Genomic DNA, 22073 nt, shown 5'->3' with positions numbered 1-22073 from the left:
CATCTACCCACACACTTGGGATAAGACTGAACCAACAGAAACGTCTAGGGGATGCCCCGAGCTGCTGTCACCGGGCATCTCTCCAGGCACGTCACAGTCCCTCGTGGAGCCTCCAAGTGCCTGTTAGGGATGTCATTACCCATTTCACAGAGGGGACACTGACCATGATGGATGCACTGGGCTTGCCCTACCCAGCTCAGAGCTAGGGCAGCCCTCGAGGGAGTGAGGGCCCCAGGGCCCCAGGTGGTTCACACTGGGTAAGCCCCTCCTGGAATAGAAAAGATTGGCAGGCCAGGGAAGGGGCTTGGCCTGGCCCCACCCTGCCTCCATGTGTGACCCTGGGCAGCCCCCTCCCTTCTGAGCCTCCTCCTTGCTGGAGGCCAGGCTGAGGGGGAGAGGGGTTGGTGGCTTCCTCCACAGCCTAAAAGCAGAGCCCAGAATAGCCTCTGGTAGGCAGAGGGGCCCTGGGGGAGCTAGGGAAGGGGACAGCTGGGACCTGGGGGAGGCCAGAGAGCTCTGACTGAGCTGAGCTGGGTGACTGTCCCATCTGCCAGGTCCCCTATGAGGCCTGCAAAGGCACCTAGAGAGTGTGGCCCAGCCAGGCCTGGGCAGGGGAACCCCTTCATCCCATAGTATTCACTGAGCCCAGCAGCAGTGGGAAGGGGGGTCTGTCCTCAGCCTGTGTCTCGTGGGGACAGGGACACTCACCAGGAAACAGATGAAACAGACTCGAGGCCCCGCAAACTAGGCGAAACCTACTTCCCAACACAAAGTTCCAAACCCAGGTTTCCAGCCACCTTGAAAATACAGCTTCAGGGGCCGGCCCCATGGCCCAGTGGTTAAGTTCACACACTCCCCTTAGGTGGCCCCAGCTTCACTGGTTCAGATCCTCCAGGCCGACCTAGCATCAAGCCATGCTGAGGTGGCCTTCCCCATAGAGGAACTCGAAGAACCTACAACTAGGATATGCAACTGTGTACTGGGGGAATTTGGGGAGGAAAAAAGAGAGAGAGGAAAATTGGCAACAGATGTTAGCTCAGGGCCAATCTTCCTCACCAAAAAAAAAAAAAAAAGGAATTAAAGTTCAAGAGCGATTTAAAAATAATAATAATACAGCTTCAGGGGGGTCCATGATCTGTCAACTGTCCCCTGTAATGCCCTTTGGTTTAGTGACACATGACACAGCATGACAACAACTGTCCACATCTCAGAGTGGGCTCTCCTTCACCCCCTCCCTCCCAACACATGAGCCTCTTCTCAGAGTCTCTGTGGCCTCCAGCCAGGTTCTGTGTCCTACAGCCCATCCGTAACTGGAGGGCACATCAACCTCCTCCCTGTGGCTCCAAAGTAGGACGTGTGGGAGGAGCAGGGCCAGTTGCCCAGGGTCCCCAGCTGCACACGCATGAGCATCCCAAACCAGCATCCACCTGGCCGCAGCGGCTGGGACTCTCCCCAAGGCACTCCTGTGCCACGTCCCCGAGAGGCGCCTCCTCATATGAGCAGGAGACCCTGTGAGGACTCTCTCCCTCTGGGGCCACCTTGGGCAGCCTCTGCTCCTACATGGTCACCCTCAGGAATTGTGGACTGGCCTCGGGGACATAAACACAGTGATGTGCTGGAGGCTAGTGGGGTCGGGGCAGGGCCAGTCTTTGGATCAGTGTTTCGGAAAAGCCAGCTGGTCCCCTGGCACCACAGCGATCCTAACCCTGTTTGACAGGAATCCCACAATTGCCGGCCTCCCCTGGAAGGCCGGGCCCAGGCCAGGCTCTGGGGGTGACCTGCATCCTCAATTTCCCCAGACATTCCCAGTTCATGCCTGTGTCCTGGCATAATTATTAACAGTGCCCCTTCCACTCCCATAAATGTCCCTGTTTGGACAATAAATTTTGGTCACCCAAGCTTGGAGCAGCTGTTTGCTGAATGACTGAACAATGCTCCCTATAACGGAGGAGGCCCAAGGCCAGCCACCAGCCCTGCATGGTGCCGTGCTGCACACCACACAGAGCCATCAAGTGCTCTATGGGTCTGTTCTTGACTGAGGCGCCACGATGGGAGTCAGCGGCCTCACCAGGGCCCACACGCAGGCGGTCACCATGGGGTTCCTGGTCACCATGGGTCCCACTGGAGCTCTGGTGTGAGCTCACACCAGCCCAACCTGTGAGAGACCCAAGTGTGACCCTGACATCATTTCCTACTCAGTGACAGCACCGCGTGACAGGGACCAGCAAGGGACAGGTCCTCTGGGCAGCCCTTGTCCCGGGGAAATAGACAGGAATCAGGGAGAATGTCTCAGGACAACAAGGACAGGGGCCTGGGGAAGGGCTGGGAGACTTCTGTGGTCAGTGTCACAAAACTGACGTCGTCAGTCCCCATGTCCCTCTAGGGACAGAGTAGCTGACAGCACACCCACCAGAGCACCCACCATGCGTCTGTTTCCACAAAGCCACACCCTCATCGTAACACCCTATTTTTGTGGCCACGTCAACATCCCAGGTCCCTCCTGCTCCTCAGGCTCCAGGCTGGGGACATCTCATGTCAGGACTGACGTCCACTGGGCATCCACTGAGCTTCCACTGTGCCCAGGGCTTTTCTGGGCACCGGAGCCTAGACCACCCACAGGTCCTCACTAGGATGGGCAACCCCAGCCTGGCCAGTGTCCAGCCTGCGTGGGGAGATGGTGGGGTCTCCTGACCATTCCGGGAGGAGGGAGGAAGCTGTGGCCAGACCCCAGCCTGGCTCCCAGCAGAGGATGGAAGGGCTGCCGTGGGCCGGGCAACAGAGAGCGTCTCTCTGAGGGAAGAGGTGCTGGCCCCGGGGCTGCAGGGCAGAGCAGGCTGGAGAAGGTGGGACCCCAGACCCACCAAGTGGGCCCCGTTCTCAGGTGTCCCTGGTCAGATGGGGGCTCCGACTCAGTTCTAGTGTGGACCATGGCCTGTTGTGGCTGAGGTTCCAGTGTAGACACTGCCCAGAGCCAAGTCGTCTGTTCAACATCTCTTTCCTGAGCACCTACTGTGTGCAGGACCACAGTGGTGGGCAACCAGGCCCAGCCCTGCTAGGAGCACTCACATCTGGGGGACACGGGAATAAGCCTAATGGACAGTGAACATTGTCGGACAGGACACAGGATCCATGCAGTGGGGAAAATGAACCAGGGGTGAGAGGGCCAGAGAGCATCCAGCCCGGGTCTCCTGAGGGGAGATGTCCGAGTAGCTGGAGGCAGCCAGGGGCTGGGAGCAGTCCTGACTCAGGGCCAGGTCCCCGCAGCTGGAGTTGGTGGCATAGGGCCTCAGTTTCCCCTCTGTGCAACCGGTTGATAATAATGGAACCTCACTCCCTGCGGGGAGGGAAGGAATGGTCAGATGAAAAATGGGCGTTTTGCTCATCTCTGCGGGAGCCTATTGTTATCACTGGGCTGTTCCGGCCCCAGCAGGCCTCAGGACAGCACCCCTGGGATGGCTTTCCACTGGCCTCACGCCCTAACCCAGTGCAGCTGGCCTGGCGAAACCGAGAGTCCCTGATGCCCGAAATAGCTGGGAAACCCCAACACCAGCTCCATCCTGGCAGCAGGTGCTTCTCTCTCCCTGGGGAGGGAGGGGGGTCCAGATCCAGAAGCTTCCAGCAGCCCAGCTGGAGAAGGGGCCCACATCCCAGCACCAAGGCCACCCCTGCCCCTGTAACCAGGCTGAGCTGGGCAGTGTCTCGAGATCACGGTCAATCAGCAGTTAGGAGCGGCATCTTCTGTTCCAGAATCTTGTGTCCCTGTGGATCCTGTGCCTTCCCCCAGGCCCCCAGGAAGCAGAGCTGCAGCCGACCATGGGGCACAGCCAGGTACTCGGAGCTCAGAGGAGCCCTGGGTGGGCAGGGCGGGACGTGGCACACTGGGTCACATCTCACCTGCTTACTCCAGGCTGGGGACTTTTGGGGGAGTTAGGCCAAATATGGGGAGGGGAGGAGAAATGTGGCCCCTCGCAATGGCTGCCCTGGGAGCCCAGGGTCTGGAGAGATAATGTGAGGCCCAGAAGCACACGAGACTGGTCGCTCATGAGACTGGTCAGCCACATCCACCATCCCTGAGGCCTCCTGGGGGTCTGGGTTGTGTGGGGCCCTTGGCTTTTCTTGTCCCGGGCAGGGTGGGGCTGGTCCAGCTGAGGCTGAAGTGAGACCTGGAAGGCACCTGCTCGTTCACTGAGGGAGTAGGGAGGGCGCTGTGGCTCTGGGGTCCCTGGGGAGACTTGTCCGTGTGCAGCCTGAGACTCACAGCACAAATGAGACCTCCGTGAGGATGACAAGGGGTGGGGGACACTGAGGGTCCTGCACAGTCAGCAAAGGTGGTCTGGTGGCAGCAGCAACTTCAGCCACCTCCAAACAGGGCCTGGGAGCTGGACCTCTGGGGCTGGGGGGGCAGAGGGAGGAGGGTGTCCTGGGGGTCAGCATGAGCAAAGACACAGAGGGGGACTGCAGCACCCCTCAGCTGGCGTACCCAGGCCCCCATTGAGGGACCCTGACCACTCCGCCTCGAAGACCCCAGACTCCTGTCTCCTGCGCCACCTGGCCCGCCATCATCCTCGCCACCCAGAAAGCCCTTGCATTCTGCGCCCCGTGGCCAAGCCCTGCCCTGGGGAGGAAGGAGACTCAGACACAGACAGTGACCTCTGGGCAGAGAGGGGACGTGGAGAGGATGCTGGGATCCAGGTCCAGGGCAGGGCCCCGGGGGGGTACACAGGAGATCTCCCAGGTGGACAGTGGATGGGTGGTCTGTGCTGCAGGCAGGGCTGAGGTGGGGAAGGGCAGGAACACACAGGCTGAGCCCAGTCAGTGGGCCGGAGTGCCTGGAGAGCCAAAGCCCAGCAGACAGGCAGGGACGGAGCTCAGAGGAGGCGAGGCAGGGGGTAGAGGCCCCTGAAGGCCTCAGCCCTGACCAGATCTGAGATTTCAAAAGGCAGCTGTGCCCTGTGACACTATGGAATGGCCTACTGTCCTTGTATCATTTATGAAACACGGGGACACATTATCCAGCTAAACCACTCACGGATTCTATGACGCTGACGGTCAGGATCATCATCTCATTTCACAGGGAGGAAAACTGAGGCTCAGAATGATTAGCACCCCAAAGAGCAAGACAGAGCCAGCTCCTGGGTGTCTCTACTCCCAGCCTGGGCCGTCCCATCAGCTGGATGGGGAAACACCCCAGGAGAGGCAGGGGCCTGGTCGAGCTCACAGGGGCTGTGCCATAAGGAGTGCTGTCCTCTGCCAAGCTCCCAAACTGCTCACCTGGGGTGACCTCCCTGCATCATTCCCCAGTCCCAACCCCACTTAAGGGGTACAGAAAGGAGGCCACGCCTCCACCCCATGGCTGGGAGGAGGGAAGCGGACTGGCTAGGGGCCCAGGGGAACTCTGTGGTGGGATCCTAGACCCTAGGGTCTAATAGGGAGGGGTCCCTTCACTCACAATGAGCCCGTCTCAGCCCTTGACCTTGGATGGCTTGTCTCCCCTCTGTGGGCCTCAGTTTCCCCTGTAGAAAGAAGTAATAATGAGTGTCTCTCCCACAGGGTGGGTTTGGAGATTAAAGGAGACAATGCCTATGACTTGCCTGGCCCATGATGACCCTCACCAACCCCAGTTATTGCTTTCTTCTCCTGGGCCCCAGGTCTGCCTCTGACATGCCGTGTGACCCTGGGCAAGTTGCTTTCCCTCTCTGAGCCCCAGTCTTCCCCTCTGCTCAAGGAGGAGCTGGGTGAGAGGTTCCAAGGGCCAGTCTGCTGGGAAACTGTAGGATTCCTAGATGACGGGATGGGCACAGAGGCCCTGGGCCCGGAAGGACGCGAGGCCTGACGTGGAACGGGACTGGAGAGAATGGCCTCCCCCAGGTCTGGTGGCCCTGCTGGTCACCCTGAGAACACCCAGGCTAAAACGAATCCTAACCTGACCTAAACCCGAACTTAGGGTGACAGAAAAGGAGCAGTAAGGGGAAGAGAAATCAAGCCCATGGTCAGTGGGGCGTGGGACAGGGGACAAACAGGGCCAGGTGTGGCCCGAGGAGGGCCAGGGCAGTCTCAGGGCTGGAACCAGATGTTTGTGCAGCTCACAGTGGAGGGTAGCAGAGCCCTCCCCGCACCTGGCCCCCTCCCAGCCCCTGCCCGGGCCTGAGGCTGCCCCATGGCTGCCTCCTGTGGTAGGACATTTGGGACCTTCTCCCTGGTCTAACGGCGAATCCAGCAAGTGAGCCGCACAGGTTCTGTCAGTACAGAAACCCACGCTGTGCTGTGCAGGCCGCGCAGGCCTCAGCCTGAGACCGAATGGCCCTGCAGCTCCTCGTGTTGTGACTGAAGATGTCCCCTGGAGAGATCCACAACAGGAAAGGACAAAGGGGACCTCACTCTCACGTGTCCCAGCCACATTGCTCAGAGATCGAGGCAAAGAGGGGCGACCTGGTCCTTGCCTCCCTCCACACACAGATAACACCCACATTCCAAGCCTGGTTTGATGTACAACCAGAAACTTCATGTTCTCTTAGAAGTAGACGACTGTCAGACGTGTAAGGCCTTTCGGCCTGGACAGCGCTCTGTTAAAAGGTGTGTAAACAGCACTCAGGGCTGTGGGCCTCAGGGCACCCCCTCAGCATCCTGTGCTGGGCTGCTTCCCAGGGCTCGAGTTCCTCACTTTGATTATTGAATAAACTCCTTCATCTAATCTTTACCCACACTATTTCAGCCGGCAAATTGACAACTACGAAGGGACCCAGAGAGACTGCCTGAGACCGCCTGGAGCCTGAAGGGGACCCAGGGCCATGGTACCAGCAAGCACCCTTTGAGCCCACGCAGCTCCCCGGAGCTCCATCTGAGGCAGGGTTAGTCTTTCCTGGGTCCCAGACCTCCCAGCCAAAGGTTGAAGGTCTTTGAGTCTATTCAATAGTTGTCTTGTGTTTATCCGCGTGGGACAGGTTACCCTCTGTGTTCTCAGAGAAGGGAATTCCAAACTTGGTGCTCGGGTTTCCAGCCTTTTGAGCCAAGAAAAATAAGGAGAATAACTGGTGGCTTGAGTAGAGTTTTCCCCTTTTTGCCTCCTTGACGAGTGAGAACTGGTTTGGCTAGCCAAAAACGAAAATACTCGTGAATGAGGGCCAGCCTTGGCTGACTCCGAAGAAAAGAGACACTTGCTCCCTCTGGCTGGCAATGCCAGTGTCTCTGGGCGACCAGGGGACAAGCGGAGACTAGTCCACTGGAGTCTGAGATCCATTCTCAAGATGTGTAGTGGTCCCACGGGGAACTCCAAACCAGGGAATTAAGTATTCGGCTTGTCCAGGGATGTGCTGTAGGATGATCACCTGTGCTCTGAGCCCTATGATTATTTTAGACAATCAGCAGGAGAAACCAAGGCCCAGAAGGGGGGGACGAACTCCTTGGGGACACTCTGAGGAGCTGTGCCTGTGAGCAGCACCCTTTTGATCTACCACACTAAGCCACTAGTTTTGCTTGCTGGACCGGAAGGGGAAAGTAAACATCAAAGCCTGTCAGGACATCTGACATCCAGCTGTCTGCTAGTGCTCTGGCAAATTTAATGTTCAATACTTACAGAGCACAAACTTTCAAATAACTCCCTAAATGGGAGGATGGTACTAAAGGAATCTTCCTAAATATTCCTAAAAGAAATTTCTAAAGGAGATCTCACTATAAAATAGCCAAAATGGGACAGTTTCAACTTACCCAAACTAGTGTATTTGTGTACGCAACTGGGGAAAGCCAACTAAAAAACTAAAGAGTCAGAATGGGATGCGTATTTCGATAGGTAACTGGAAGCATCCAAGAGAGAAAGTGATGGAGCAATTAATTAATAAAACTCTATGTGAGACTGTCTCTGAGTTAAAGAAAACTGCTGAAGCTAGCACAGCACCCAACTTGGTAAATCCTTTAACAGCTCGCCCATTATACCTGCTGCTTTCAGAGCCACCAGGTCTGGATGCCATTTCATTATCTCCTCTGCCCTCACCAATACCTCCACTCAAGGCACAGCCAGATACTTCCAGTCCCCTGTGCCATTATTGCCCACCTGAGAGAAAACAGCAACCAGGCAAGGAGGCGGAGCTATATGACACCCCAGTGTACTCCTTGGGCCAAATCAGAAATAAGAGCCATAACCAAGGATTTTCCAGACGCCTGAAGGAACTCAAATTGCTAAAGAATTTGAGTTAACAATCAGAATTTATGTTCCAGGATTCTCAGATCTTTATCAGCTAATTCATATGATTGCCTCAAAAATTAAAGGTAAGGAACAGGTGGAAAGGGAGGATTAACAAACCCTATGGATGACGTTACACACCAAGGAGTGGAAGACAAGCAAAGAAATGTAGACACAGTACAAGATCTTTCGAGAGTCATTCCAAAAATATTTCCTAAGATGGCACAACTTGTGGGGATAGGGACCATCCATGACAACTATTGGATACTTCCTATAGCGAGCTGGTGGGCCCTTCTTGGCCACAGTGAGACTATGCCATGAGGGGAAGCTATTTTGGTTCTAGGTTGTGAATGTAGGGGAGGAAGACATTCCTCTACCCACTCTAGGTCCCTCTGGCTGTGCTACAAATTAAATTCTCATGAGATAGAATAACAGGAGAAAATTAAACAAGGCTTTATAACATGTGTACATGGGAGAGAATCAGGAAAACTGAGCAACTCGCCAAAATGGCAGAGGCTGTTCCCTTAAATATCAGCTTCAGCTAAAGGCAAAGGAGGACGTTAGAGGTGGGGGAGTCAGCTGTGGGCGATGACCGGAAAAGAATAGTAAACAAGAGTGAGGTTATTACGCAGATTTAAGTCCTTGCCTTCCGCATTGGTAAGAGTTTTTAGAGGTAAGGTCATCCCCCTGCTTCCTGGGACAGAGAGGGAGACACCTTTACAGATGGAGGTTTCCATTACAAATGTAAATGTCTCTTACAAAGGGTAAATAAATTCTAATTTTCAGAGCTTCTCCTATGTCTGTAGTTTGTAAAAGTAACCAGCCCAAAATAGTCCTCATGCCAAAGAGACACATTTTGGGATGGCCAATTCCGATCCCCCACATGAGCAATGTAGAGGGATATGGCTATGCCTGCAGGAACAATGGAATTCAGAAATAACCCTTAGTTGGCCTATGATAAAAACTCCTGTCTTGGGGCCGGCCCTGTGGCTGAGTGGTTAAGTTTGCCCACTCGACTTCAGTGGCCCAGGGTTTTGCCAGTTCAAATCCTGGGCATGGACATGGCACCACTCATCAAGCCATGCTGAGGTGGCATCCCACATGCCACAACTAGAAGGACCCACAATTACAAATATACATCTATGTATTAGGGGGCTTTGGGGAGAAAAAGAAAAAATAAAATCTTTAAAAAAAAAAAACCAAAAAACTCCTGTCTAAAACAATATATGGTATATGGGAAGAGGTTGCTTTTACTGGGAGGGAATAAGAAATCGTATGGCTCAACTATCAAATCACTATTGCTACCAAACTGAATTGAAGATGAACAGTTCAGATGTTTGGTGTAATACAGGATTATCAAATAAACTCCTTCGTTTAACCTTTACCTAGACTCTTTATTTCAGTTGACAGTGGGAATGCTGCCACGCCTCAGCCAAGTCTAGTGGTCGTTATTAACACAAATCCTATTTATCAGCTTGGGGAGTGCAGTGGGAGGGAGTTTTTTCAGCTGAGGATTGATGTCATTCCTTCAAGCCTCTGCTCCATGGACAGACACCAACGGAGTGAATTTTGTGGCTTGTTGAGAAGTCAGTGAGCTGGTGGCCAGGTGACCATCTATGTCCTCCTTAAGGTTGGGCCCCACTCTTGCTCATGGGAGGGTGGTTGTGACAGAGGAGGCAGGGTAGGCTAACCTAGGAGTGGCTATCAGAACAGGGTTTCTCAAACTCCCATGTGCACATGAACCATGTGGGTAACTTGGTTGAGAGTTTAGCTAAACTACTCCACAGTATTGCTGCCTCGGCATCCCCTTCACGTGGCCAAGTGGCCTGCAGGCACCTTGAACTGACGTTAGAACTTCCTAAGAGTGCACGCCCTAGACAACAGTCCACAGACTCCTAAGTAAGTGGAAGTTCCTGACGTGACTCCCTCAAAAGCCATTGTGATAAGAATTTGTAGCTCCCAGGCCATGAAGTGTACCAAAATCCCACTGGTTTTGGTCTGAATTGACCAATCCGGCCTTAGCCTGGGACCCCAAAGCACTCCAGTCCTGGACCCTAATAAAGGCACATGCCCCTTGTGTTCTGCCTCGACCTCCCTGCAGGCCCTTGACTCTTTTGCAGGCCCCTATTTGCAGTCTTCTGTTGAACTGTGGATCAACATCCAACCCCCCAGGGCTCTACTTAACAGAGGTTCCTTTAACAAAGTCACAGAAATCTTGCTGAAATGCAGGTTCCCATGATCTGTGATGGGACTTGAGATTCTGCATTTCCAACAAGCTCCCAGGTGAGGCTGGTGCTGCTGGTCTTAGGGATAACACTTTGACTAGCAAGGCTCTAGACCAGCGGTACCTGTCGCATTGAGTGTTCTGTGTTGATATCTATGTTCTGTGTCTGTGCTGCCCGATAAGGTAGCCACCAAACACATGTGGCTGAGTACCACGTGTCCGGTGGGACTAAAGAACTGAATATTACACTTTACTTAATTTTAATTATTGTAAATTTGAATGTGGCTAGTGGCTACTACATTGTACAGCACAACTCCAGACAGGGAGCTCTATATAGACAGGAGCCATATTTTTATCTCACCCTTGGGTCCCCATTACTTAGCAGAGTGCCTGGCCCATACCGGATCCTTCCTAAGTATTTATCAACTACATTATGACATCACAGAATTGAAGAAAGAGTTTTAAGCCATGTTTGCTACAACCCTGTGGTTTTCAGTGACCAAAACTCACCTGGAACATGACCTACCAAAGACGTTATTGGCTTCACTGACCAAACGTGGAAAGATCAGGGTTGTAGCTGATCTTGGGCAGGGTTGAAGCCAGAAACTAATTCAACAACATACTTTTTCTCCAGCCTTTTGTGTGTATGCTGGTTCGTTCCCTCAAGCTGGTTGTCCTCACTGGGTTCAAACCAGTATCACAGCTCTGAACTGACAGCTCTAGACTTCCAAACCTGGATCCTCATGGCCACACGAAATAGGGGAGTTTCCCACCAAATCAGTCAGAAAACACCAAGGGAATTTCTCTGATTGGCTGAGCTTGGGTCATGCGCCAATTCCTGGACCATTCGCTGTGGCCAGGGGTCTGGGACTCTTAAGACTGGCCCAGCCAGACTCAAGGATGCCCCTCCATGTTCAGGATGGCCTCCACCACACATAAGGTTGGAGTGGGGAGGAGCAGGTCTCAGAGATGGGGTATGCTCGACAGGTCAAGTACCTCAAAAAATGTGAGGAGAGGGGTGGAGACAGGGTTTACAATTCCTGTGAATGTTTGTTGAAAGGGATTTCTTTGAGCTGGACTGAAGACATGGAATTGCCTTCTCTGATTATGTCAAAAGGCATAATGAGAATAAGAAGATTCCATTGGCCAAACTGGTTTTCCTCTACTCCCCCTAACCCAGCTATGTTAGTGAGGCCATGGGTTCTGGAAACTAAGGCATCCCAAGGGAAGGCAACATTTGAAATTGGAAGCTGAGCAGGATTTCGTTGAATGGAGAAGTGGAAGGAGAGAAAGAACATTCCAGGGAGGAGAAATAGCATGTGCAGAGGCAAGTTGGCAAACAAAGGAACACAGCATGTGGAGGAAGAATGAAGAGTCTGCTGTGGAGGGAGGCCTGGGGCAGTGGGAGAGGAGCAGGAAGTGGACTGGAGGCGAGACCGCAGGGGGCCGTGAGTGCTGAGTGACGGGGTTTGGGCTCTCAGCTGTGGGAAACAGGAAGCCACTGGCGGTCTTAACAAGGCGTGGTGGAGTCAGAGCTGGGTGTGTTCTAAGAGACCGCTGTGGCTGGGTTTGGAGGATGGACAAGCTGGTGCCAAGGACGAGGCTGTCCCAGTATGTCGTTAAGGAACTGCTGCCTCAGAGGTGGGCGGCGGAACACCAAGCTCCACTCAGGCTGCCCGTGTCCTTTCTCCGGCTCATGCTCAGACCTTGACCAGGCTGCATCCAGATCTCAGCTGTGCCACTTCCCAGCACTGGGACACCAAGGAGGTTACCATACTTCCCTGAGCCTTGGTCTCCTCGTCTGGAATATGGGGGTGGGAATACCCGCCTGGCATGGCAGTTGTGAGGTTGCAAGGCCAAAATGGATGTGATGGCCCCAGACCGGGGACCCCAACCTGCATAGAGGAGGAGCTCAGCAAGTGCAGCTGTTGTTACTAATGCTCGGTTACACCTGAGCACATTTGCAGGCAAGAACTTTAAATAGGGACGACATGGGGGGCAGTGACATCAAAGGACTGAAGCTTCTTGGGGCAGCTGTGTAACCAGGCCAGGCTGACTTCTCCTGAACTCCAATGTGAGAGTCCTCCAGCCCACAAGCCCATGGCTCTCGCTCCTCCTGGAGACTCTGTCTAAATTGGAACATACCAGAAGAGGCTGGTTTCCAAGAACACTTCCTGGGAGGCCAGGCTGGCCCCCAGGGAACACAAGGGCATCGTCCTGCATTTTAGACCATGTCCTGATTGCCCTGTTTGCCAGGCCAGCTCTGTGTCCCAGTGGAAAAACTTGGTGTGGAGCCAGGATGACCCAGGCCTGAAACTGGCAGAGGAGAGTTTCTCTGCCTCAAGGGGACTCAGTTTCTCCATTCGGAGGATGGGAACAGCACTGCCCACATGGGGTCTGTTGTGGGGAGTAAGTCAGCTAATGCCTGTGGCATGTGGTCACGTGGCAGGGTCTCCAGCGGGGCATCAGGAAGTGCACTCATTGAGTCCCTGTGAGGTGCAAGCCCCTTGTTAAGTGCTGGCTGTACCCAGACAGATAAGATGTGGATCCCGGCCTCGAGGGCAGGCTCGGGGCACTGAGGACGGAACACACAGCAAACAGTGAGATAAGCCAGTCCCTGCTCGGTACTGGTCCTTTCAACAAGTGTGTCAGTGTCTGTTGAATATGAGTTTTCCGTGGAAGTAATGATATACTTCAAAATGACATTCATGTCTTGGCGGCTATGGCCCTACAGTTTACTTGAATAATCACAAATACTAAATGTAACCATCTGTACAGAAGTCTGCTGTCCTTGTAATAATAATAATAATAATAATAATAATAGTATTGTGATGGCAGCATCTCATTTGATCTTCAAAGAAGAGGGACGATATCTAGTGTAGATAGTAGTGTCCCCATTCCGCAGACGAGTTAACAGAAGCTCCAAGAGGTGACATGAGCTACGTAAGTGCACACAGATTGGAAGAGCTGGGTCTAAAACTTAAACCAGATCCAACATCTAATCCTTTATTCTTATTACTAAAACACACTGCATGGAACATCCTCAGGAAATGTGTGGCGATAACAAACACAAAGGAGCTGGTCAGGAACTGGTGAGTCCACAAATATTGAGCATCTACTACATTCCAGACTTGCCCTCTGACTAGGGGGATTCCCACCCTTGTGGGGCTATAGAGGGGAAGACCACCATCCAATAAATAGTGACACTGATGCTCTTAAGAGACACTCCACTCACCTGCTCATAACCAATGTACCGAATAAACTGATGCTCACTCTGCTTCTGTAAAATGTGCTGACTGATCCCATGGTCTACCAAGGACTGGCAGCCTGGGCCATGGGACTCCGCCAATGGACGCTCTGCTCTGGCACTCCTGTTGGGCTGGCTGAGCCTTTCTCAGAGCTGTGCTGTGGTCTGAGGCTCTTCCTGTGCAGTCCTCCTTCCCTTCCCCTCTCCTTTCCCAGGTGTCAGACCCGCCCATAGTCTGAAGGCTCTGCCTGCTCAGTCCTGCCCCCTCCCTCTTTCACTCCACAGAGGTTTCCTCCAAGAAATCCTGTGCACTTCTGGTTCCATCTCGGTGCCTGCTTCCCAGAGGACCTGACCTCCCTGAGCATCCCGCACAGTGAGGTTCACCCAGAGGCCTGATGCAGGGGCAACTAGTGTAAGAGATGGGAAACAGAGCTCCTGGAGGAAGGAGTGATGGGACCCGGCGTGGCTGTTGGGAGAATCAGTTCAAGACTAAATGACTCCACTACTTTCTGGTGGTCACACTTGGGTGACTTTTGAAACCCTCTGTGCCTCAGTTTCCTTCTGTGCAAAATGGGAATAATGATGTTACCTCCTTCCTAGAGCTTTTCGATTCAGTGAGATAATCCATGCGCAAGAGCTCAGAGCTGTGTCCTAGGGAGGCCGTGGCAGAGACCCAGGGCAGGACTGAGCAGAGGCTGCTTGGAGCCCCATGGGGGTCCAGGGTGGTCTCACCTTTGTGTGGCCTCTGTAGTCTCTTAAATAGCCCCCTCAGCTCCTCATGCAGAAATGAGACCCAGGGGCAGCACAAGCCTCTGTCCTCTCTGCCCATAAATGTAGCCCCAGGAAAAAAACCTCTGTGGGGGTTTTGACTGGGAGATGTGGTGTCACTATGGCAGTCTGACTACTATCCGGGTCATTTGATCCCTGGAAACTGCCAGATCAGATAATGCTGTAGGTGTGCTGACTCTCTGCGTCAGATGTGCTGACTAAGGGCCCTTGTCTCCAGGTCCCATGGAGACCATCTCCCCGTCAGTGAGCCTCAGGCGGAAGCTGGTTTCAGCTGGTGCGTTCAAGCTCAAAGTTTAGGAGAGGATGCTAATTTAGAGCCTACACTTACCCCTCTATCGGGTGGCTTGATCCATGATGGTGCAGACGCTCACTAACTAACAAAGGTTGAAATACTGGAATTTGCAAATTTTTACATTAGGAAACATTTTAATTGGAGAGTAATATATGTCCATAAGTGTGAAAATAAGAAGTGTACAGCTCACGCGTTTCACAGAGAACACGCCTGTGGAACCAGCACCCAGACCAACAAAAGGAACATTATCAGCCCCCACCATCCGCCAGACCCCTTCCAGCCACGACCTCCCCCCAAGTGTAACCACTCTTCTGACTTCCAGCTGCCTGGTTCCTTTTGCAGTTTTGAACTTGATGTAAATGGCAGCACACGGCATCTCTGGGTCTGGCTTCTTTCTTGACATCGTGTGTGACATCCATCCACACGGCGTGGAAGCAGTAGATCGTTCACTCTCATGCGGATGGTATTCTGCTGGGTGAATACAGCACAATTGAGCCATTCTTCCAGCGAAGGACCTTTGAGCTGACTCCAGTTTGAGGCTGTTACAAATAGTGCATTCTAGTATGCGTAGTTTTGTGAAAATTTATGCACATTTGCGTTAAGCATCAGAGTTTTACTATTTAACAATATAAATTGGAAAGGGGTGAGTTTATGATATTATTCTTCTCAATCTCTTTCATGATGATATAAAATGCTTTGGGGTTGGGAGAGAAAGGGGTGAAGTCACACTAGGACGCATCCCGCTGCCTTGGGATCTGTGTCCCAGTTTTAGCAGGTCCCCATATGACCATCAACTGGCCCCTGGAGGAAAGAGGGTTTCTGCAGGCTTTGTGGGAAGAGTTTCGAGCAAGGCCCCATACAGCATCTCACTCAGGGGGTGGTGGCGGGACCCTCACAGGACGCTCCTCAGACCCTCAACTCTGCCTCCCATGCACCCCACGACCTCAGGCAACTTACTCAACCTCTCCTGTCTCAGAGGTTTCATCTGTAAGGAACGGTTAGGAATGGATGATCTTTTGGTGGACTGGAGCATTTGTTTCTGTTGGATGGCTACCTAGGAGTGGAAATGCTGCTCATGGGGAGGGTGTATATTCAGCTTTAGGAGGTAATGCCACACAGGTTTTCCAAGCGTTTGCACCAATTTACACTCCTGCCAGCAGCATATTCAATTTATACTCTTTCCACATTCTCTCTAGCACTTGGGATGGTCAGTCTTCATAACATTAGCGCAGTAGTGTCTCCCTGCAGTGTAAATAGGCATGCCCTGGATTTCTGAGGGGGCTGAGCACCTTTTAATGACTTTATTAGCTCTCTGAACATCCCCTTTTGTTAACGTCTGTGCCAGTTTCTTGACCATTTGGTTGGGTCGTCTGTCTTTAACTTGTTGATTTGTACAAGTTCTTTGCAAATTCTGGATAGGAACCCATAGTTAGTTACGTGTTTTGAAAATATCTGTTCCCACTCTATGGCTTGACTTTTCACTCTCTTAATGGTGTATTTAGTGAAGAGAAGTTCTTATGGCTTCAGTGTAATGAAACATATCAGGGTTTTCCTTTACAGATAGTGACTTTTGCCTTGTTTAAGAAAGCTTTCTCTACACCAAGGTTATAAGGATTACCTCCGCTGTTGGCTTCTAGAAACTTTGTTGATTTGCCTCTCACATTTAGATCCACAACCCAGCCAGGAGTGATTTGAGTGTGTGGCGTGAGGTAGGGGGACGGGAAAACTCCATATTGAACAGATAGCTGGTCTCCCCACATCCCTCTATAGACTCAGTGCCACTCCAATCCAAACCCAACAGGACTTTTGTTGTTGTATGAAGGACCTGAGAATGGAGTCTAAAATTCATATGCAAATGCCAAAGGCCAAGAATAGCTAAGATAACCTTTTAGGGGAAGAACAAAGAAAGTACTGGTACCAAGACTATTGTAAAGCTAAAGTAATTGACTGTGTGATATGAGCACAAAGAACCAAGCTGACCTCTGGATCCAGTGAAGAGGCCTGAACCAGCCCAGAGACACACAAACACACACACACACACACACACACACACACACACGCACGCGCACACGGAGACACATGCTTTGTGACAAAGGTGGTCCCACACAGCAGTGGGGGAAAGACAGTTCTTTCAATAAATGATGACAGGTCGATTGGACATCCAGATGTCCCAGGCCCGGCCTCCTGTCACGTTCAAGCGGAGCCTGCTCCTGCCTGCCTAGACCGCAGGCCCCGCCCCAAGGTCACGTGACACCGGGCCCCGCCCCTCGCTCCCCCTCCCTCTGTGGTTCCTGAGGACCATGTCTCCAGGACTCCATGCTGCCTAGCACAGTGAGCCCCTGGTGGGCGGCGAGCCCCGGGGCAGGGTGTGGGAGCCTCAGGGACCGGTCAGTGTCGCCTGGGGCGGCTGAGTCTAGGGGCTGTTTGGGGTCCGAGGGTGCGGGCGCCTCCCGGGAACCCCTTCTCCCTACCCACCGCGTCCCTATCCAGGCCCCCACCCCCCTTGGCCTTCCTTGGCTGGTGGGCCGCCGACCGTTAGCCGGCGTGGGGTCCCCACCCTTAGACCCCAGAGTCCTGGGCAAGCGGCTTCGGGGATGGGGGCTGGGTTCTGCCCAGAGCAAGTTCGCGGGGCCCACGGTAAAGGGTGGTCTGGAGCTAATCTGCGCACATTGGGCGCCAGGATCCTAGAGGGTGCAGCCACCCTGAGTTAATGGAGGAGCCTCTGGCATACTCCAGAAGCAAATGGAACCTCTGGGGCCCCTCTAAGGATGCGAATGCCAGAGGTGAGGTTGGGTGAGGTGAGGCCTCAGGATGGGAGACACCCCCCTCCAGCGCTGCAGGCCCACTTAGTGGGTGGCTGGCCCATGGTGTGCACTTGGACAGCCCCTGGGCCCTCATGACCCGGAGTACTCTCACCCACTCCCCTTCAGCCAGCCGGGGGTGCCCCCTGGAGCCTGCTTCTCTCTGTACTGCTCCCAGTTAAATTCCCAGAGGAGGAAAAAAACCTAAGCAAAGAGATTCTCTCCAGGGGAGAAACCTTGAGTCTAATGAGCCTTTAGGCTGCTCCTTGAGAAATCCTTGATCATATTCTTCCAGGCCAGCGGGGATGGAGGGAGAGAAGGTCCCCAGCGTTTGGGCAGGTGGGATTCAGGAGAGCAGTGAGCAGGGGAGCGGGGACACTCTACCTTTGGTTGAGGCCCTTCCTGCACAGGTTGTTAGGTTCGTCCCTCAGACCAGCAAGAGGGGGATTTAACCCGTCTGGGTCAGACCCCCTGGAGGGGAGACAGATTGTGCTGCTCCTGATGCCCCTGGACCCCTGCCTATTGCTGGGTTCTCTGAAGTTGGGACCCTGACTGCTGGTCCGTGTCACCCCCACACCCACCCCAGGCATGCCCTCTTCTGTGAAGAGACTGAGACTGACCAGAGCCTCAGGTGCCCTGCATGGTGCCCCAAAGAAGCCTGCTGTTGCTCCCCTGAGGACGCGCAGAGGAGACTGCGCATCCTGGCCTGGCTGCTTGACCACTCTGTGCAAGCAGAGTGGCTGAAATGGACTTCTCTGCTGGGCTCTCCGTCCAGCTCAAGGTCATGCCGCAGTCACCCACCTGTGCTGAGGGGGCTGACTCCTGCCCCAGGTGAGATGTCTGCCCCTGCTGCTGGCCACATCCCCTCCCTTCCCTGACCCCAACAGGCCTCAGTGCCCACCCAGAAGCAGAGTAGAAATGCAGTGTCCATTCCAGACAAATGAGGCACGCTGGCATCCAGGCCCATGGGGCCCAAGAAGCCTTGGTTTACAGTGCAGAGCATGTTACTGCCTTTGGGTAGACACAGGCCACTGTAACTTCTCTTGTCCCAGTTGTCACACACGGAGAATGAGCTAGCTGTGGATTGTGTGAGGGGGCCAGCGGGATGACTCTCCGTAGCCTTAAGAACGCTTCCTGAGACTCACACTCACACGGAAGCACCCAGGCCTTTGTGCTCCCGCAGGTACCACCCGAGGCCCCAGTGGAGTGTGGGGAGAAAAGAGGTCTCCTGGTCACTGCAGGTCTCACGTGTGGGTGATAGAGGGTGAGCGTTTACCCTCCCTGTGTGCACTGTTGTGCCCAGCGTACACAACGGGCACACAGATCCCTGTGCCCAGACGTCTACAGCAGGGATGCCGTGGGTGTGCCCCCTGCGCCCTGGGTGCTCATCAGTGTCTCTCCCCAACAGTACGGCCTCTACACCGCCTTCATGGGGCACTTCGTCTATTTCTTCGTGGGCACCTCCTGGATGGTGACTCTGGGGCCCACGGCCATCAAGTCCCTCCTGGTCTCCTACACCTTCCATGAGCCCACCTGTGCTGTGCTGCTGGCCTTCCTGGGGGGCTGCATGCACGTAGCCCTGGGGCTCCGGCTCTTGGGTAAGGCTCTCAGGCCCTCTTGCTTTGGTGGGGGGCTGCACTTCTGCTCTTCCTGGGGTCCTACACACCTGTCTCCTTGGGATGCCCTGCCCTCAGCATTTCCTTCTTTGCACTCCAAGGGCTGTCGTGTGTGTGTGTGTGTGTGTGTTGGAGAGGAACCCTCCACCCTCCGCCCTAGCCCATTCTGCTCAGAGGCCAGGACACTTGGGGAAATGTCCAGGGCCTCAGACCCTAGCCTCCCTTTCCTGCTCTCCAAACCAGCCCAAAAAGGACGTGTCACCCACCAGTCCCGCCCACACCACTTCTCCCAGCCCACGTCCACCCATGTCCTCTGGGACCGAGCAGAGCTGCGACTGACTCAGTATTCCCTCTTGGTCAGCCAGGTTCCTGCTGGACGTCATCTCCTGCCCTGTCAGTCATGAAGGGTCTCACCCCCGCTGCTACTGTCACCATCAGCCTTGGGCAGATCAAGGTGGGCTCGCTAGTTGGCGCCGCGGCACCTACTGAGTAGCAGGACCAGGGCGGTCCTGGTATGTGCGGACCACACGACACCTTGCTGTTCCAGAGCTCAGAGCACACAGTGCTCACATGGGTCCCCATGAATAAAACGACCCCTCAGGGGAGATGTTTGGGGAGGGTCAGATTCTACAGCAGGTCATTGGAGGGACCAGAAATGACAGGCCCCGCTCTTTTTGGAGTTTTTGGGCCAGAGTGCTTGGTTCCCTCACAGAGTGGTTCTGTTCCGCTCCCTCTACGACACGCTCAGCCAGCAGCCTTCACAGGTCACGAGCTTCCTGCCCAAATTTCCACAAGCAAATGATTCCTCCATGCCTATTTAGCTAGAGTTTTTCATTTTTATGTCCTTTTCCAGTTTCTGTTGACTGTTTGAATTGCCCTGCTTCTCTATGTTTCTGTTTAAACCTCCATGAGAGTGCTAGATCAGTGACCATCGGTTATCTGAGGACGTCACTGATTCTGCTCTCCCTGGGTTTGAGGTTCCTGGGGCAGGAGCTGTTGTGCTCCCGACCGCAGCTGCCCAGCGCTGTACTTGGTATAAAGCAGGTCAGTGCTCAGGTGGGTGTGCAGAATGGGCCCGAGCTGCATTGTACAAAGGAAGCCGTGGGGCCCCTGATGGCAGCTGCAGGGCCACGCCCCTGCCTCGTGACCTGGTGTCCCCTCACCAGCCTCTCCAAGGCCTGGTTCCCACGGCCAGGCGCTGCTCCGGGCTGGCCCGTGACAGTCTTCCCTGAGGGAGGGCAGTGAGCAGATCAAGGACAGGAGGAGACGTGTGTGAGAGTCAAGCAGCTGACACCTCTTCCCGCTCGCTCTGTGCGGGGCCTGGATTCACACTTTCCCCCTGCTTGTTTCTCACCACACCCCTGGGAGGCAGGTTGCTCATCTCTCCATTTAGAGAGGAGGAAACCCCTTAGAAAGGTGTGGGTGTTGTGACTTCTATATGACGTACGCACATGTCAGGGAAAGCTTGGCAAATTCTGTTTCATGGGAAAGGCTGTGCTTTATTCTGGAAACAACATCCTTCTTTGTCAGTGCCAAGAATGTTCCTTGATCATAATGTTCCTATGATCATAATGTGGGTCTAGGGCAGCTTCTCTATGCGTTCGTACTTGGTGACCCGAGGCCTCCAAGGTCATTGAACCTGGACTAGGTCAGGACAGCCATCTGGTCCCCTAGGCTGGGGTGGGGGTAGGGTCCTCCTGACCTTCCCAGGACAGAAGGGGCGGAGGTGCAGGTTGGAGGTGTCACCTGGCTAAGTAGCGGGGACTTCTGCGGCACCAACTCCTGAGGCACCTCCGCCTGGTGAGCAGTGTGCGCCCAGCGGAGTGTATTGTGGTCGGTGATGGTCACGTGAACTGAGGCGGGGACAGAGACGGGCATCGAGAACAGGTACAGAGCTTTGTGACAAATCCGAATGTCTTTGTATCTGGTTGCTCACTCGTGGGAGGCACATTAAAGCCTGATGGATCTTAACAGACACCTGCCCTGAAGAATCACTGCGAAAGCACGGAATTTCATGATCCTTTGTTGCTCTCCTGCTGGTTGCGTGGATCCGCCCTTGTGTCTATCATCTTACACAGAATTCAGCGTGAGATTCAGGGTCAACAAAGAGCCCTTTCAAAGCACTGTTGCATCCTTTTCAGTTGTATCCTTAAGGCATCTGTGACTTCTGGAATCCACTCAAACCACCAGGAGAGTCACTCCAATGACTACGAATGGAATTTTCAGAAAGTTTTAGTTTTACAAGTGAGAATCTGCAAGATTCAATTCTTCATAACTCCAAAATATGTATTTCTTAATATTTTAGCTTTTCAAAAACTGATGCTTTTGAAAGAGATGCTGTTAATTGGGCTCTGTCACTTTTAGCTCATCGTTGGCATGGAGCAGTAATAAAGGTGGGCCCACTTTCCTATTCAGGGTGCAGATCCTTGTGACCCAAACTCTTACACTTCTTTCCATTTGATGACTTCCCCGGGTTCCCCTCCCCCTGAAGTATGATGATTCTCTCCTGACACATGTGAATATGTTTTTTTAAACTTTCGGTGCCGTTTCCTAAAAATTAAAACGTGGAAATCCTCGTGAGTGTTTCAGGATGTCCTGGTACCTAGAACATTGACTAATAGAATTCCTCTGGGTTTGTATTCCCTAGTTCAGATCTGTTAAAGCGAGTGAACAAGATTCTGTACTCCCTTCCGGGGGTCTTTCTATGTTGACGATGCACAACGCAGTGTTTTAATCATCATATCAGCTTTAATGAGGCTCAGTTCACGTTCAATACAAGTCACACTTGAAGGTGTGCCATTCAGAGTGTTTAATATAGTCACAGAATTGTGCAACATCACCACAATTGATTTAGAACTTTCCACTATCCCTTCAAAAGGAACCCCTCCCTCGTTAGGAGACAGTCTCATTTCCCCGACCGCTAAGGCC

The sequence above is a fragment of the Equus asinus genome, chromosome 20 (genome assembly GCF_041296235.1).
Source record: "Equus asinus isolate D_3611 breed Donkey chromosome 20, EquAss-T2T_v2, whole genome shotgun sequence".
In the NCBI taxonomy this organism is placed as follows: Eukaryota; Metazoa; Chordata; class Mammalia; order Perissodactyla; family Equidae; genus Equus; species Equus asinus.
Note: the sequence above shows the minus strand (reverse complement) of the source record.